Source organism: Mytilus trossulus, chromosome 1 (assembly GCF_036588685.1).
Source record: "Mytilus trossulus isolate FHL-02 chromosome 1, PNRI_Mtr1.1.1.hap1, whole genome shotgun sequence".
Taxonomy (NCBI): domain Eukaryota; kingdom Metazoa; phylum Mollusca; class Bivalvia; order Mytilida; family Mytilidae; genus Mytilus; species Mytilus trossulus.
In genome coordinates this window covers 98,143,577-98,162,619 of record NC_086373.1, presented here as the reverse complement: position 1 = coordinate 98,162,619, position 19,043 = coordinate 98,143,577, and positions in this window count along the sequence as shown.

Genomic DNA, 19,043 nt, shown 5'->3' with positions numbered 1-19,043 from the left:
ATTTAAAAAGAAGATAGTAGACCCTAATGGGTTTCTCAATTTATAGCTTTAATATTTGTCTCAAGTTTCTTTTCATTTATCTTTAAAAAAAAATTAGTACAATTGTTATATGTACAGACATACTCTGTGTCGATATATATATATTATCATATATGTCACTTATGCATCATCAATATTTTCGTACAAAGTAAGAGGTTTAGCGCTATAAAACCAGATTTAAGGCCATCGTTTTCTACATTTGAAAATGCCTGTATACCAATTAAGCACAAGCAGGAATATGACAGTTGTTGTCCATTCGTTTTTGATGTGTTTTGTCATTTTGCTATGTGATTCTGGACTTTCCGATTTGATTTTCCCCAGTGAGCGCAGTTTTTTTGTGATTTTACTTTTTTCATTTGATTGTAATTTCTTTCAATTTAAAATATATAAATTTGAAATATACATACCTGTTAGTCAAATGCGTTTTGTTTAAATATACTTTTTCACTTTTTGGGTCTTTTGGAAAATGTTGTTTGCGCTGTTTTTAGACCCTTCTACAACGAAATTTGTTTGAAATGCACACGTATAAAAATTGCGGTTTTTATCCAACGCAATCATAGGTTTGAACGCAGTTTTCAATTTAGACTCGTTCATATATATATATACATATATACAACTCGTCTAAACATCAAACCAACAATGTTAGATCTGTAAATTTGCTTTCGCAAATTTTTGGTTTTTCCCTCGCCGGGATTCGAACCCATGCTTCTGTGATATCGTGACACCAAATCGCCTGCACTGCAGCCGTCCCGCTAGACCACACGACCACCTGGGCTTTTCATATACATATCTGTATATATATAAGTCTAAATTGAAAACTTCGTTCAAACCTATGATGCGTTGGATAAAAACCGCAATTTTTATACGTGTGCATGTTAAAAAAAGGAGTAGGTCCGGTAAGACCCCCTTTTGGCCCCAAAATATAACAGTTTTACAAAATTGTTAAAATGTAAACTTTTAGTCATTTATTGGACCGTTGAATGCTTCTGCTACATAAATATGGGCTGATTTTGACAATACAATGCACATATATCGGGATGTAGCACCATTAAGTCATGCTAAATTACTGAAATCTTCAAAATTCTATCATTTTAATTAAATTTTTGACTGTTTCCGTGTAAAACGAAAGTGGCCGCATTCGTGTTCATCCTTAATATTGAAATGTAAGTTGTATTTTATGATAATACATAACATATATAAAGGTTGTGGATGAACACGGATGCGGCCACTTTCATTTTTGACAAAAACGATCTGAAAGTGACGTTTTTTGGCATATTTGAAAGATTTTTCATATTTGAGCTGGAATCGGATCGTTTTTAATGACTAAATTAGTTAAAATCTTTCACAACAACTAATTGAATCAAGTGAAATAGACACTTAAGTGTTTTAAAAGTGGTCAAAATCTTTTGTCAGATGAAACTGAAATTTGAGGCCAAAATGAGTCCTTACCAGACCTACTCCTTTCGTTGTAGAAGGGTTTGAATACAGCACAAACAACATTTTTTAAAAGACCGAAAAGTGAAAAAGTATATTTAAACAAAACGCATTTGACTAACAGGTCGAACAACTGATGTTCTTTAACCCTGCTGACTGCCATTGGCGATTGCCAAATAAAATTGATCACAAGATGTAACAAAATGGATCTTAATATAAATTTAATACTAAACAGAAAACAATTAACTTGTGGCCACGATGTTATGCCACAAACATAAGGAGTCAATATTTTTTTTGTACACCAGATCCGGATTTCGACAATAAATGTCTCTTCAGTGATGTTAGGGATCGAAACGGTATTTGGAAGGCCATATATAATTTGCCCTCATTTTTAGATAGACTCTTGAATTTATAAATATATATGCAATAAATAGATATCTTGCTGTTTGTTTTCCAAAATTCCAGTCTTTCTATATGCATTTGGAATAACATATTTACCTGGAATTTTTCACAATTATCAAACGGCTCCCTATATTTGAACAGTCTAATAGCAATATCAGTGTTCTATCGCAGTTATGTTCGCAAAGGTACCTATAATTCCGTTTTGCTGGTGTAGTTTATCTGTGGTCTTTTTAGTTGAACGGTACCCAAAGGGTGCCATGTGAGCTTATACTATCACTTGGTGTCCTTCGTCTGTCAAAAATCTTCTCCTCTGAAACTACTGGACCAAATACCTTTAAACTTTAACTATAAATGTTCCTTAGGGTATTTTTTTTATAAATATTGTATCCGAAGTTTTAATCCATTGACAAACATGGCCGCAATGGCTAAAATAGAACTTAGGGGTCAAATGCAGTTTTGGGCTTCTATAGAAAAATCTAAAGCTATAAGAGAAAATCTGACACGAGGTAAAATTGTTCAATTGGTCTAGATCTATCAGCCTTGAAATTTTCAGACGAATCGAACAATCCATTGTTGGGTTGCTGCCACTAAATTGGAAGTTTTTTAGGAAATTTTGCAGTCTTTTGTTATTATCTAATATATTATTAATATACTATATATAAAAATATTAATTATCGCGAACCATTTAGGTCACGGAAATTCCAAAATATGGCATCAGTAAGGGGAGTTGTGCAAAAAATGTGAATACACAGAACCCCCATCCAAATTATCTTTAGCTAAAAGTATTCATCATTTTCTATTTTATATGTACTAACAACATTCCATTTTTCTATAATTTCGAATAAAACATTCCAAAATCTGAGTTAAAATATAAATAAACATTGTCTGATTGGTTGAAGTACTGTGGCGTCAATGATAAGCATAGCAAGCCTCGATGTAAAGCACACGCTTCACACGAATAAGGAGAGTTTTACAAATAATGTGAATACACAGATCCTCCATCCTATTTATGTTTTGCAGGAAATGTTGCAGTGTTCATCATTTCTGTTTTGATTCTGCTCACAACATTCCATTTTTTCTATAATTCCAATTTAAATATGTGGAACCCGCAATAAAAATAGATGGCCTCAATCACGTGGCCTCAATTATTCAATTGAATTTAACTATCGTCATACACTCAAGAGGAAAACCATCACTGCATGAACATGTTTTGGCCATTCTAAGTGAAATATGCAAACCAGACCAATTAATTCATTGGCATTGTTTCACCTGTTCCACTCAACTGTACTCAGCAGCCGTCAGTCAGTTCTCTAACATTGTTTTTGGCATTACTCCATTTATTTTGAAGGACCGATACTCAAATATTGTAGAAATTGTGAAAACTTTTGGCATTACACGTTTAGTTTTGGAATCAGATGCTCCATATATCCCACTTCATTCTCACACCATTGGAAATCCTTACTCCGTTCATGCAGTAGCACTTAAAATATCTGAACTTTTACAACAACCCATTGAAGATGTTTTCAAAATTACTACCGAAAATTCAAAGAAAATCTATAAATTACAGTGATATATAAATACTTGTGACTTCTTATATATATACATGTATATGTACATATTTTTTATGTGGACTTATAGTAATATTACTTCTTTAAAAGGATTTAAAGAATTTGTAAATGATGGACATTTATATGTATATATGTAACTAAATTCCTTCGTAGAAGGAATGAGATAGGAGGATGAAGAGTAATTTATGTTATGCGGAATTCTAGTGTGCGACAGCTGTGCTGTTCACCTAGGATTTTGTGTAAGGATAGGATGATCAAGAATCGGAGTAATTCATGTTATGCAGAATTCTAGTGTGCGACAGCTGTGCTGTTCACCTAAAGTTTTGTGTAAGGAAGGAGATCGGAATGGTGAAGGAACGTTCACAGCCACACCTGTCATTCCGACAAGTCATTAACATTTAATAACATTGAATTATAATTTTAATATTTGGAAATTCGCAATAACGTGTTATGTATAACAAGACATGGATAAAAATGAAAATTCTGCGGATAGGAACATTACTGAAATTGCCTTCACAATTCCGAGAATGGTCAACAAAAAGAAGATGACAGGGAGGAGTGTAGTGAATCTCAGAGGTGCTCCTACTCTCAGGAGAAATATATATACTTAGCCGGAAGTGAGATCTTGCAATTCGGGGCTTCCTGTTCTAACCATGGTCTATGTCTGAGCAACTTCCGAAGCAAGGTTGTCGGCTCTCCGGACATTCCCGAAGTCCTGCGTTTAACACCGATTGCCGAGTTTATGAGCTTCAGTCCTTGCTTCAGTGGAAGTTGATGTCTGAGGTGTGTTACACAGCTCCTACAAGAAGTCTAGATATTATAGAAGCTACGCTAATCTGACAGATATTGTTGGTAAGTTATTAGCAAGCCCACACAAACACTTCAATAGCAACGCAAAAAATTCCGTTATCCTGAGTTCTACGATGTTACATTAGCCTGGGATCCGGCCCAATCTAGCTGCGCGTCGTAAGGTCAAGATTAGCCAGGATCCCAGGCTAATGTTACATAACCCGAATCACACATACAGAATTTTGCGCTCAAATGTAATTCTTGGTGAAGTATACGGGTAACTTCGTTTACGAAAATTTATACACACTTTATCATTAACATATTACCAGGCTTTTGCATATTCACGTTTTTTTATGCTGAACTGTAGTCGAATTCAATTCTATACATTTTTTTTTACGTGAAGCAATAGGAGTAAGAATATTATTTCGCGCCAATTTAACCAGCATCATGATCCACAGACCATCAACAAAATTATTTTCCGTTATTTTTGTGAAATTTCAGTTATATAGTTTATCAATTAGAGAAATTTTGGTAAGTATTACTTATTAATGTTAAGGTCCTACTGATGTGCTTCTCTAGACCTTTATGACGGTCCGTTTTATCCCATTTATCTCAATACTATCTCCAGAGACATATAATACAATATCTTTTTCTATTTTAAATGTACTAAAAATATTCCATTTTTCTATAATTTCGATTAAAATTTGCCAAAAATCTGAGTTCAATAGGTCGAATGCCCCAAATAAACATTCCCTGATTGGATAAAGGCCTGTGGCGTCGATTTAAGGCATAGCAAGCCTCGATGTAAGCACACGCTAAAATTTTCCATTATTATGTTAACATCTTGAACTTCGACCCTGGATTCGCTATAATAATCCGTTAATATGTTTTTATAGCTATAAATACGTTACCATCATAAATTCTGAGTGTAACCCCAATTGCGTCATAGGTCAGATGGAAAATCCCAACTAAAAATAAACGTACTCTCACTGGTCCGGACATATACCCCTGTTTGCCCATATTCTTCCATTCAATTTCCATCTGCGACATCGGTCACACGTGCACATCAAGTTTTACAGATTCAACAGAGAAGTGTTTAGTTTTTTGAATAGCTTAATTGCTTTTCATATATATTGTGTATTTTATTGGAAATATATTCCCTTGTTTTGTTTAAATTTCTAAACAAATTATTTGTGTTTTTTTGACTGAAGTAAAATTTATTATGGACTTTAATTTGAATAGTCCGTATGTAAGTATTCCTGGTTCGGACTATCTCTTAGATGGGTCACTACCTTTAAGTCCCCCCCCCCAAACTACCAGTACATTGACCGGAGTTTCGACAACGGTGTCTGGTAATGCTACCTATCCGACCCTTTCACAAGGTTCGGCCATGCATTTTGGGGGGGTACCTACGTCAACTTCGGTGACTCATACTTTATCTAGGTCTGTTAATTCAGCGGGTACTATTAGTTCTGTCCCAGGTACAGCTATGGGCTTGAACTTGCCAGGTTCTAGACCCCAATTATCCTATTGTGGGTATATGCTTCCCAACACGGGCACACAACCTTTACCCTCATGGTCTCAGCCACCTTGGCCACAGTCTTACCCTTATGGTGGGTTTATGCCAAACCAACCTGGTTTTTGGCCTTATAGGGACAATTTCTATGGTCCCCCTTCTGGGGTAGCTACTGCACCACCTTTAGCTCCTGCTCTACCCGTAGCAGTATCTTTGACTTCTGCAGTACATGTAGCTCCTTCTACCACCGTACCTGACTCTCAAGCTTCTAGTTCTTCTCATGGTACTCAGGTTTCTGATCATGCATCACCTTTGGATGGTTTACAGAAGTTACTTTTAGACTTTGGTGAGTCTTTCAAGGCTGAATTTAGTACTCTATCCAGTCGTATGACTCTACTGGAAAATAGAGTTTCTTCTCATCAACCTTCTCCAGCTAAGTCTGTAGAATGTGATGAGAGGGAGGATGACGAGCTTTCTGTTTCCCCTGGGAGTCATGAAAGGGCTTTCCTCACTGATGAGGATGTTGAAAGTTCTTCTTCTCCCAAGGTATCGAAGACGGCCCCTGAGCCTTCTTCTAAGTCAGCTCAACAACCTCCCACCAAGGAGACTGAGGATCCTCCTTCCTTGAAGGATCTTAGGGATAAGGTGTATACCTTGATGAGGGATGAAGCACATATCCCTTTTCTCTCTCCTTCCAAGCCGAAGAAACCTTCTTCAACTTTTGAGGCTTCCTGTGGTATTTCTCAGGATACTGTGACTTCTCACAATTCTTTTCCTGAATCTGGCCATATGGCTTTTGCTTTACAATTTATTAATGAAGGTATCGCTAATTCTGCTAGTGAAAAGGTTTCTAATAACAATATCTCAGGATTTGGAATGTCATCCTTTACTGATCAGGTTAAGTACAAGGATTTTGATATCTTTGATTCTTCACTGGGTAGACTTGTTCCCAGTTGTGACAAATCTATGTCATCTTTATTGGGAAAAAAGCCAGTAGATGGTCTTCGTCTCACTCAACCTGTTTGGTCAAAGACTGAGAATCTCCTTCGTAGTGCTTCTCAAGTTCTTGGCACAGCCGAACATTTTCTAGCTGCAACCGGACATTTGCTTAACAGCGAAGATTCGGTTGTTCCAGCAGAAGTACGATCCTTCTTACTTCAACTGGATAAAACTTTAGGTTCATCTCAGTTGCTTTTAATGGGTTCTATTGCTAATTGCACCCTATCTAAAAGAGCAGAGTTTCTTGAAAACATTTCTATCGCTGAGCCTTTGAAAGATTCTTTACTGAAATCTCCACTCTCTGACAAGATGTTTGGTTTACCCTTACAGCGGGTTCAAGAGGAACTCAGCAAAAACCCTCCTCCAGTCAAAGTTAGTGTACAAGTTACTAATGGCAAGAGGTCGGTTAATGCTACATCTAGTTCTAATAGTACTTCTGCTTCAGGTGGTCCTCCTTCTTCTGCTAAGAAAAGGAAGAATAACTACGGCAAACCGCAGAACAAACCCAATAACTCAGGAAAAAGCTCAGGTAAGCCTTCTGGTGGTTTTAAGGGTTCCAAGAAACCTGGGTCTAGTACCTAGGTTCTTGCCCCCTCGTACGTTATTGACAGCTTCCCCAGGGGAAAATTTACAACAAGTTCCTCAAAAATCAATACCAGTAGGGGGGAGGTTAAGTTTTTTCCTAAATCAGTGGAAGAAAATTACCTCAGACTGTTATGTGCTGTCAATAATTCGAGGGGGATTAACACTTCAGTTCAAGAACCCACCTCCTCTATCTGCAGTTCCAATAAGTTTGTCTCATACACAAGACCCAGTCAAGTGTCAACTTCTATCAGTAGAAGTGGACACTATGTTACAAAAAGCTGCAATAGAGGAGGTGTCGATTTTAACTCTGTCTCCGGGATTTTATTCCCGTCTTTTTCTGGTTCCAAAGAAGACTGGAGGAATGAGGCCAGTCATAGACCTATCTATTCTGAACAAATTTCTTATTGTTCCCCACTTCAAAATGGAAACAAACAGATCCATCAGGGCTTCAATCCTTCCAGGAATGTGGACTACTTCTCTGGATCTTTCAGACGCGTATTTCCACATTCCCATTTCCAAAACTTACAGGAAATACCTTCGCTTCGTTTGGAACAACAAAGTTTTCCAGTTCAAGGCTCTCCCTTTTGGCCTGTCTACAGCCCCTTTGGCTTTTACCAAAATCATGCAGGCAGCTATAGCTCACCTACATTCCCTGTCTATTCAGATTCATTCCTATCTGGACGATTCCCTTCTCAAGGAATTTTGCCCAATCAAATTGAGGGTTCAGACAGATTTGGTCATCAATTGTTTTCTGTCCCTAGGCTTCCTTATCTCTTGGAAAAAGTCAGAGATAATTCCGTCTCAAGACTTTGTTTTCCTGGGAGAACATTTCCTAACCAGTGTAGGCCTAGTCCTCCCACCAGAGGAGAAATTTACAAAACTATGTCAGAAAATACATTTATTCCTGACGGTTCAATCAGTCACAGCACGTCAATTCTTGCAACTTCTGGGTCTATTGAACTCTCTGGCAGATGTAATTCCATTGGGACGACTTCAGTTTTATCTGCACAAGTTATGGATTGCAGCTTCACAAGAATGGGAAGCATTGATTCCAATCACTCAGCCTTTATTTCCACACCTTCAATGGTGGTTAGTACGGGAAAATGTAACGAGGGGCCTATGTCTGTCCCCTCAAGTTCCCAGTCTAACATTATTCACAGATGCCTCCACCCTCGGTTGGGGAGCATATCTGGAGGGGCTTACACTCTCGGGAGTCTGGAGTCCAGATCTTTTGGAAGAGCATATCAATGTATTGGAAATGAAAGCAGTTCTGTTTGCACTGAATCATTTCCAAATGTCTCTAAAGAATCAGTCTGTCATTCTGGCCACGGACAACACAACAGTTATAGCTTATCTCAAGAATCAGGGAGGAACTCATTCACCTTCTCTTTATCAGATAGCCAGAGACATTCTCCTTCTGTGTTTTCAACTCCAGGTTCATCTAGTGGTGAGACATATTGCGGGGCACCTCAATATTCTAGCCGACACTCTATCCAGATCCCTTGCTCCAGTAAACACGGAGTGGGAACTACTTCAAGTAGTTTTCAAAGCTGTGACTCTTCATTGGGGGTCACCTCAGATAGATCTGTTTGCGACCAGTCTCAATCACAAACTTCTAACATTTGTGTCTCCGGTTCCAGATCCAAAATCTTTTGCTGTAGACGCAATGAGCCTATCTTGGAAAGGAATGTTCGGGTACGCCTTCCCTCCTTTCAGGTTTCTCTCCCCAGTACTTCAGAAAATAGCAGGGGAAAATTGCAAGATCATAGTTATTGCTCCAGCATGGCCAAAACAGTCTTGGTTTCCAGACCTTCTGCGCCTATCATGTGCTTGTCCTCTAGTTCTACCTCTGAGACCAGACCTTCTGTCTCAAATCAAGGGCAAGGTTCTTTATCAAAATCCAGAAAAACTTCATCTACACGCCTGGCTTCTCTCAGGGTTAGCCTCAGAAAGAGAGGTTTTTCTGAAGGAGCAACCAAGCATCTCACAAAGTCTGTCAGAGACTCCACTAGCATTGTCTATGATGCAAAATGGTCAATCTTCTCAGATTGGTGTAGTGAGCGGGAAATTGATCCTTTCCAAGTCACTGTACAACAATTAGCAGACTTTCTAGTTTTTCTTTTTGAATCCAAAGGATTATGTCCCTCTACTATTAAGGGATATAGATCAGCTATCTCAAGAACTATTCATATTTCTGGTGGCCCAGATTTTGGAATCAATGAGCATATTTCTCTTTTGGTTCGTAGTTTTAGTCTTGAAAGACCAAGACAAAAAACTTAAGTTCCTAAGTGGGACCTTGGACTAGTTTTATCCTTTTTAAAACTTCCTCCTTTTGAACCAGCAGAAACAATAGATTTAAGGTTTCTTTCCTATAAATGCTGTTTTCTTTTAGCTTTGGCTTCTGGACGGAGAAGGAGTGAAATCCATGCCTTCTCTATTTCTGATGCTTGCCTTCGATTTAACAGGGACAAATCTTCTGTTACTCTTTTAACGGATCCTGCTTTTTTGGCAAAGAATCAGATTCCAGATAAGGGTGCAGAACCAGTTGTGATTCCTGCACTCCCTAGCGATTCTATTTCTGTACTTTTATGTCCAGTAAGAATCCTATCTATTTATCTGGAAAGAACATGTAGTTTACGTTCTGCTTCTAACTCAAGACTCTTTATTCCTATTAAAAAGGAATCTCAGATCTTTCTGTTAAAACTATTTCTACTTGGATATGCAAATGCATATCTTTAGCTTGTGGTTCTTCTAAGGCAGAACTTTTAAATAGTTTTAATGTTAAAGCTCATGATGTTAGGGGTATCTCTACATCCTGGGCTCTGTTTAACAGTGCATCTTTAGAAGAGGTACTGTCTGCAGGTTTCTGGAGAAATGAGAACTCTTTTATATCTCACTACCTCCAATCTATGGCTACTTTTGTCGAGAGTTTATACTCTCTTGGACCTATAGTTTCAGCACAAAGATTGAACTTTCCTCCTGTTTCTTCTGTTACAGGGGATTCAGCTTTACGTTAGATTCTGTTACTCAGAATTTATGATGGTAACGTATTTATAGCTATAAAATATTCAAATTTTAAAGTAAATTTGGATTTTATTAGATAAATACTTACCATCATAAATTATAGGTCCCACCCACCTCCCCTTCATCCCCTTTCCTTATGTTTCTGTCTTGAGGAAATTGAATGGAAGAATATGGGCAAACAGGGGTATATGTCCGGACCAGTGAGAGTACGTTTATTTTTAGTTGGGATTTTCCATCTGGCCTATGACGCAATTGGGGTTACACTCAGAATTTATGATGGTAAGTATTTATCTAATAAAATCCAAATTTACTTTAAAATTTGAATATTTAAAACATCTTGAACATCGACCCTGGATTCACAAGTAGAGATTTCTTTGCGCTTAAATGTAATCCTTATGAAATGTACAGGTAATTTCGTTCACAGAAATATATACACACTTTATCAGTAAAATATTGTCATGCTTCTGCATTTCACATTTTTTTATGCTGAACTTTAATCAAACTTAATTCTATACAAATTTTATTACATAAAGCAATAGGAGTATGAATATTTTAAGCGCCAATTTAACCAGCTTGAACATCGCCATCATCAAAATTATTTATCGTTATCATTGTGAAATTTCACTTGCATAGGGTTTATTAATAAGAGTAATTTTGGTAAGTATGTCTTACTAATTATAATTTTCTCGAGATGTGCTTCTCTTAACATTTTTGACGGTCAGTTTAATCCTAATCCCATTTATCTAAATATCATCCCCGATGACAGAAATGTCAACCCGACCTATTCGTGTCAAAATCTACATGTATTTGATGAACTAATCTCTTCTAAAACTGCGTGCACATGCAGTAATTCTGTATAATTTGATAATCAATCACATTCACGTTACATGTTTGCATGATAAACCTTGGGTTCTGAAAGAGTGAACTACATGTATAGTGTATGCAAGATCAATGCAATGGTGACGTCAGTGCGCCTCAAGTGACATTATTGTTTGTAAACAAACCGGTGTTATATAGCCATTCTTCCCCCATGCCAGTTTTTCCCCCGGGGGAAAGACTGGCATGAGCCAATATTTCCCCCGTGGAAAGTTTGGATCATTGCCATTCTTCCCCCGCGGAAAATTGACAATACGTATACATATAGTCACTTTTCCCCCATGCCAATCTTTCCCCCTATATTATAGATATCACTGTAGATATATACACGTCTGAAAATTAACCCGAACAGTGTTAGAAATAGGTTTATAGATACAAATTTTTAGTTCTTTTACATAAAAGTCTGTCTGCAGGTTTATCAGTCTATCTATGTTTCAACTAATCTGTCTTTCTTTGTGTCCCCTAGTCTTTATACATTCTCAACTGCATGTCTGTCTGTATGTTGACAAGTCTGTCTACATATTCACCCGTCTGTTCACATGTTTACCAGTCTTTCTACATATTCAACCGTCTGTTCAAATGTTTACCAGTCTGTCTACATATTCATCCGTCTGTTCACATGTTCACCAGTCTGTCTATGCTCACTAGTCCGTCTATATTTTCACTAGCTTTGAAATAAAGATCAGTAACGGCGAGTACTTTTATTTCGGTGTTTTGTTTCTATTGTTTTTATGTAAGTGATTATTGTGCAACGTATTCACATTTTTAGTGAAGCCAATTTCAACTGATATTTTTTTTTCTTGCGGTGTGCTGTCCTAGGTTGGGTTCATTGGGGAGGGTTGAGTTTATGGCCATCACATTGTTTATGCACCAATGCCCATTCGAAAGCCAGGAACATGTAGTGCCGGTTACAGTGGTTGTTGTTGGTTCATGTCGTTTGAGTTTGGGTTTTTTGTAAATTATTTTGTAATCAATAAGCCTGTTAGTTTTCTTTGTTTTGTTCCCTTATTTGTATGGTCGGAGCATTTTATAGCCGACTATATATGTTTTTTCTTTCTTTTGGAGGCTGTACGATGGCCTTTTATTACTTACTACCAGGTCCGTGTAACTCCGGTGGATATTTGTATGATCTATCATAAGTGCTAGATCGTGGTCGACCCTATATATACACCTTTAGGGCTGGTGGAATATTTTTGTAGATCTTGTACAGCGAGTCACAATAATAGAGTAGTTCCTGTACTTCCGATCCAAGTTTCCACTGCACGTCTCCCGTGCTGGTTGGAGAGGGGGTTCATATCTCCCCTAGGTTTGATGAAGTTTCACACTTATCGGACTTCTTCTCCTGAATGAAAGCTTAAAAGCGATGCGTATTTTTCTCTATCCATGCCTTTGATTGGTACTTTTACCTTGTGGTACAAAAATGATTTATCATGTAAAGTCAAAATCTTCAAACTGACCAGAAGTGGTTGTATTCAGTAGGTCAATTATACCAAGGGTTCACGATTGAGAATGGATGTGATCACTGCATCAGAATGTGCTTCGTGTGTATGTATACATGGTGTATATAAATACATATCAATTTATATTAATACGATGAAGCTTTGGTACCGCTAAACTAATCAAAAAAGATAATATTCTTTTTTCAGGATAAAAATTCCTAACTGACGTCGCCGACGTAATAAGTTTATAAAGGGGAAAAAATAGCTTATCATGCCGCAAAGGGGAAAAATTGGCCTGATCCTCGTTTTCCCCCTATAACGTTGAGGGGGAAAAGTTGGATCATGCCAATTTTTCCGCGGGGAAATATTGGATCGATCCAGTTTTTCCCCCCGGAAAAATTGGCATGGGGGAAGAATGGCTATAGGACACCGGCTCCTCATGTAACTCGTGTCTGAATTATACATTTAAAATGTAATCAATCTTTCAATCAATCACTAATTTATGTTATTTTTGTGTTGGTTTTTATACGACCGCAAATTTTGTCCGCAAATTTTGAAAAAAATTTCGTCGTATATTGCTATCACGTTGGCGTCGTCGTCTGCGTCGTCGTCGTCGTCGGCGTCCGAATACTTTTAGTTTTCGCACTCTAACTTTAGTAAAAGTGAATAGAAATCTATGAAATTTTAACACAAGGTATATGACCATAAAAGGAAGGTTGGTATTGATTTTGGGAGTTTTGGTCCCAACATTTTAGGAATTAGGGGCCAAAAAGGGCCCAAATAAGCATTTTCTTGGTTTTCGCACTATAACTTTAGTTTAAGTTAATAGAAATCTATGAAATTTTGACACAAGGTTTATGACCACAAAAGAAAGGTTGGGATTGATTTTGGGAGTTTTGGTTTCAACAGTTTAGGAATTAGGGGCCAAAAAAGGGCCCAAATAAGCATTATTCTTGGTTTTCGCACAATAACTTTGGTTTAAGTAAATAGAAATCAATGAAATTTAAACACAATGTTTATGACCACAAAAGGAAGGTTGGTATTGATTTGGGGAGTTTAGGTCTCAACAGTTTAGGAATTAGGGGCCAAAAAGGGACCCAAATAAGCATTTTTCTTGGTTTTCGCACCATAACGTTAGTATAAGTAAATAGAAATCTATGAAATTTAAACACAAGGTTCATGACCATAAAAGGAAGTTTGGTATTGATTTTGGGAGTTTTGGTCCCAACAGTTTAGGAAAAAGGGGCCCAAAGGGTCCAAAATTAAACTTTGTTTGATTTCATCAAAATTGAATAATTGGGGTTCTTTGATATGCCGAATCTAACTGTGTATGTAGATTCTTAACTTTTAGTCATGTTTTCAAATTGGTCTACATTAAGGTCCAAAGGGTCCAAAATTAAACTTAGTTTGATTTTGACAAAAAATTAATCGGTTGGGTTCTTTGATATGTTGAATCTAAAAATGTACTTGGATTCTTGATTATTGGCCCAGTTTTCAAGTTGGTCCAAATCTGGGTCCAAAATTAAACTTTATTTGATTTCATCAAAAATTGAATAAATGGGGTTCGTTGATATAGAAAATCTAACTGTGTATGTAGATTCTTCATTTTTGGTCCCGTTTTCAAATTGGCCTACATTAAGGTCCAAAGGGTCCATAATTAAACTAAGTTTGATTTTAACAAAAATTAAATTCTTGGGCCTCTTTGATATGCTGAATCTAAACATGTACTTAGATTTTTGATTATGGGCCCAGTTTTCAAGTTGGTCCAAATCAGGATCTCAAATTATTATATTAAGTATTGTGCAATAGCAAGTCTTTTCAATTGCACAGTATTGTGCAATGGCAAGAAATATCTAATTTCACAATATTGTGAAATAGCAATTTTTTTTTTAATTAGAGTTATCTTTCTTTGTCTAGAATAGTAAGCAAGAAATATCTTATTGCAAGATTTTTTTTAATTGGAGTTATCTTTCTTTGTCCAGAATCAACTTAAATCTTTGTTATATACAATATACAATGTATATTCACTTTTTACTACCAACTGATAAATTTAAATGATCTTTACCATTCAGTGATAACAAGCAGTTTTTTTACATCTTAATATTTTATGATGTATTTAAATGAGTAGTTATTGTTGCAAACTCCATTAGAATATTTTAATTGAGATTAGTTTTGGAATAAGGGAAAGGGGGATGTGATTAAAAAATTGGGTTCAATTTTTCTCATTTGAAATTTCATAAATAAAAAGAAAATTTCTTCAAACATTTTTTTGAGAGGATTAATATTCAACAGCATAGTGAATTGCTCTAAGAGAAAACAAAAATTTTAAGTTCATTAGAACACATTCATTCTGTCAGAAACCTATGCTGTGTCAACTATTTAATCACACTCCAAATTTAGAGCTGAATCCAGCTTGAATGTTGTGTCCATACTTGCCCCAACCGTTCAGGGTTCAACCTCTGCGGTCGTATAAAGCTATGCCCTGCGGAGCATCTGGTTAGCTTTGCAAAAAACAGCTGATCAGTAGTCAAAGCAAACTAGACATATTTACATCGTGTCATTGTTCCTTTTCCGAGTTGTGATTTCTATATAGTTTTAGAAGGTAAGTCTAAATAAGTCATTATTTAAGAGTGGGATCGGAGGGGTCCTGATCCCAAAATCCTGAAATTAAACCTGAAATTCCAAAGTCGCAAATTTCAAAAATAATCAAATCCTCCAATACTCCATATCGAAATTTTAAATAGACATCCAGGATCCCGAAAGGGTCAATAGAACATGGGTTATAAGTCGGGTTCGTTTGCATGAAATCTCTAGTAAAAAAATGCCAGTGATAGAAAGATATACAGATAAGCAACTGCCAAATAATGGAGGGGGAAAAGCCAGTGTTAGTACTATTTTGCAGAACGATAAACAGATACGTAGACAGACCCAGGGGGTGGTAAAATTTAGTTGATTATATTATATGAAATCATTTGAATCATGAAGGGAGTGGGCAACCCTCTGGTCAGTCAGAGCCCCCCCCCCCCCCCCCCCCCCCCCCCCACCCCTTTTTGGAAAGTTCTGGATCCGCCAATGAGATTTGCAGGTTTTCTTTGCAAAAATACCTTAAAATATCACCAACTCTGGCTGAGCACAAAATTTGATTCATTTCAGCTCATTAGCTGGGCTCACTGGTAAAATATTTCATTACAGTTCACTGGCAAATATGTTATGATATTCATGTGTAGATACATGTAATCTGATAATTTATCCATGTGTGTGAGGAGAAGTTGATATTTAGCTGGCTTTGGTCTTTAAAAAATGTCACAGGCCAAGTTGTGGAGGTGAAAAAGCCAGTAACAGAACGATGAACAGATGATCAGGTTTTCTTCGTATACAATGTAGATCCCTTGAAATTTCCCCCACTGAGGACACAAATTGATTAACAATACCTCATTAATTGCACTCACTCACCATTAAGTTCATTGCGGCTCACTAGCTCATATGTGGAAAAGCTGATAACATGTACATACACGAGGGAGTTAATGCCCTTTACTGTCAGGCATCGAACAGTCATTCTCAGCTACTGTTAGCTTCAAATTGGTTAAGATTTAACTGTGATTAGTCAAAATATCCTTAAGTTGATTTGAGAGATGTTTCAAATAATCATCTTTACGGTTATTTTTGGAAAACAATTGTCAAATTCAGCTGATTTTTTTATGGTCCGGAAAAAAGTGTACAATGCATAGTGACCCGAGCGTAACCCTCCTGTGACCACAATACGCATGGATCTGTCATTGAAATAAACAAATATCTGATTATACATGTTAAACACGTGCTCAAGACCCATGCTTTTTTTTTATTTGTTTACTATAAGGTGACAATCAGTAAAACTTGGCTTCAAAACACAGCCTTTAATGAGCAGCCATATTTGTTAAATCATAACAAACAGAGAGAAAAAAAATTGACGATTATATGATATATTTGCGAAAATAATGATAAAATCGTGCACAGAGGACTAAGTTTATGATGTATACATTCATTGGTTCAAGAATTGGACAAACATTATTTTTCACCACTCACTCGTTTCATATGACTTTAACTTAATTTAGTGAAATGTGTATATAATGCTTATTACCTCTAAACTCAGTTTAAGTTCAATTTTTGGCAGCTTCACTTTTACAGTTCTTTATTTATGTACCTTTATAACATTATAATTATGCTAGCGGGGGCATCATCACCATGACTATGACAATTTATATTTTAATACTTTATGATGTATTAAAATGAGTAGTTGAATAATTATTGTTGCAAACTCCATTAGAAATTTGATTTGAGATCATTTTTATACGACTGCCAAAATTGAAAACTTTTTGGTTGTATATTGGTATTACATTGGCGTCATCGTCTTTGTCCGAAGACATTTGGTTTTCGCACTCTAACTTAATTAAAAGTAAATAGAAATATATGAAATTTAGACACAAGGTTTATGACCATGAAAGGAAGACTGGGATTGATTTCGAGTGTTTTGGTCTCAACAGTTAAGGAATAAGGGCCAAAATTAGCATTTTTCTTGGTTTTTGCTCTTTTACTTAAATATAAGTAAACAGAAATCTATGATATTTTAACATAAGGTCTATGGCCATAGCAAGAAATATCTAATTGCACAATATTGCGCTATAGCAAGCAATTATCAATTGCACAGTACTGCCAATAGCCAGAAATATAGAATTGCACAGTATTGTCCCTTTTTCAAATTGGTCTACATTAAGATCCAAAGGATCAAAAATTGAACTTTGTTTCATTTCAACAAAAATTGATTGTATGGGGTTCTTCAATATGCTGAATCTAACCATGTATTTAGATATTTTCAATATTTGGGCCTGGTTATCAAATTGGTCCACATGTAGGTCTAAAGATTAAACATTATTTGATTTCATCAAAAATTGAATTCTAAGGTTCTATGATATGCTGAATTTAACCATGTATATAGATTTTGGATATTGGACCAAAATAGGTAAATGTCCAGTTTAAAATTTTTGAGTTGAAGTTCTTAGACCACATTCATTCTGTGTCAGAAACCTATGTTGTGTCAACTATTTAATCACAATTCAAATTCAGAGCTGTATCAAGCTTAAATGTTGTGTCCATACTTGCCCGAACTGTTCAGGGTTCAACCTCTGCGGTCGTATAAAGCTGCTCCCTGTGGAACATCTGGTTTGAATAAGAGAAAGGGGAGGTGAAAAAAATTGGCGGACAGGGTTTGGGGAATTTTTCTCTTGTCAGATTTCAAAAATTAAAAAAGAAAATTACTTCAAGTGGTTTTTTTTAAAGGATTGGTATTCAACAGCTTGGTGAATTGCACAAAAGAAAAGAAAATATTTTAAGTGCATAAGACCACATTCATTCTGTGTCAGAAACCTAAGCAGTGTCAACTATTTAACCACAATCCAAATTCAGAGCTGTATCCAGCTTGAATGTTGTGTCCATACTAGCCCAACCGTTCAGGGTTCGACCTCTGCAGTCGTATAAAGCTGTGCCCTGCGGAGTATCAGTTCCATTCATTTGTTATATCTTAATTTGTTTGAATTAACATTGTTACAGTTAATGTTAATTATTACACTTTCATACCACAACAAATATTGTATTGGTACATGTATCACTTATATTTCTATCTATATAACAAAACAAAAAATGAAAAGGAATAATTTTGCAATAACTTTTGAATGCTATAGCTTTTTAGGTATTTAGACATATTAAGACTTATTAAGTAGATGTTGATGATATCTGCTTGACAAGCTTCAAATTCTATCAGATTACTTTTGAAGCAGTTATGAGTCTTTGAAGCATGCTCACGAAGGTTTTTTTTTTTTTGTGAAATCATTTTCATATTGGTCAAAATGAGTCTTTGCTTCGACCAGCTTTGGAGGAGATATAATTAAAGAATTGATATAAATCAGCACAGAGGTTTACTTACTATCTCATTTAGCCCCTATAATCATGTCAGGCATAAGCCATTGTCATTACTTAAAAGCCAATAAATGTATTCTAATCTGAGGAACCAATTCGACATTTAAAAAAATAATTTACTAATGATACTGACAATCCACCACAAAGTAATATAAATAGAACCATACCAATAGTAAGCAAATAGTATACATATAAAAAAATATGTGGTATGATTGCCAATGAGAATTCTCCACAAGAGACCAAATCGACACAGAAATTATCAACTACATGTCACTGTACGGCCATAAACAATGAGCAAAGCCCATACTGCCTAATCAGCTATAAAAGGCCCCGAAATGACGACAACCACTGAGTTACAGGCTCCTTATATCATGTTCTCAAATCTAGATATCATCTCCCATTTAGAAAAAAAACATGTGAAAA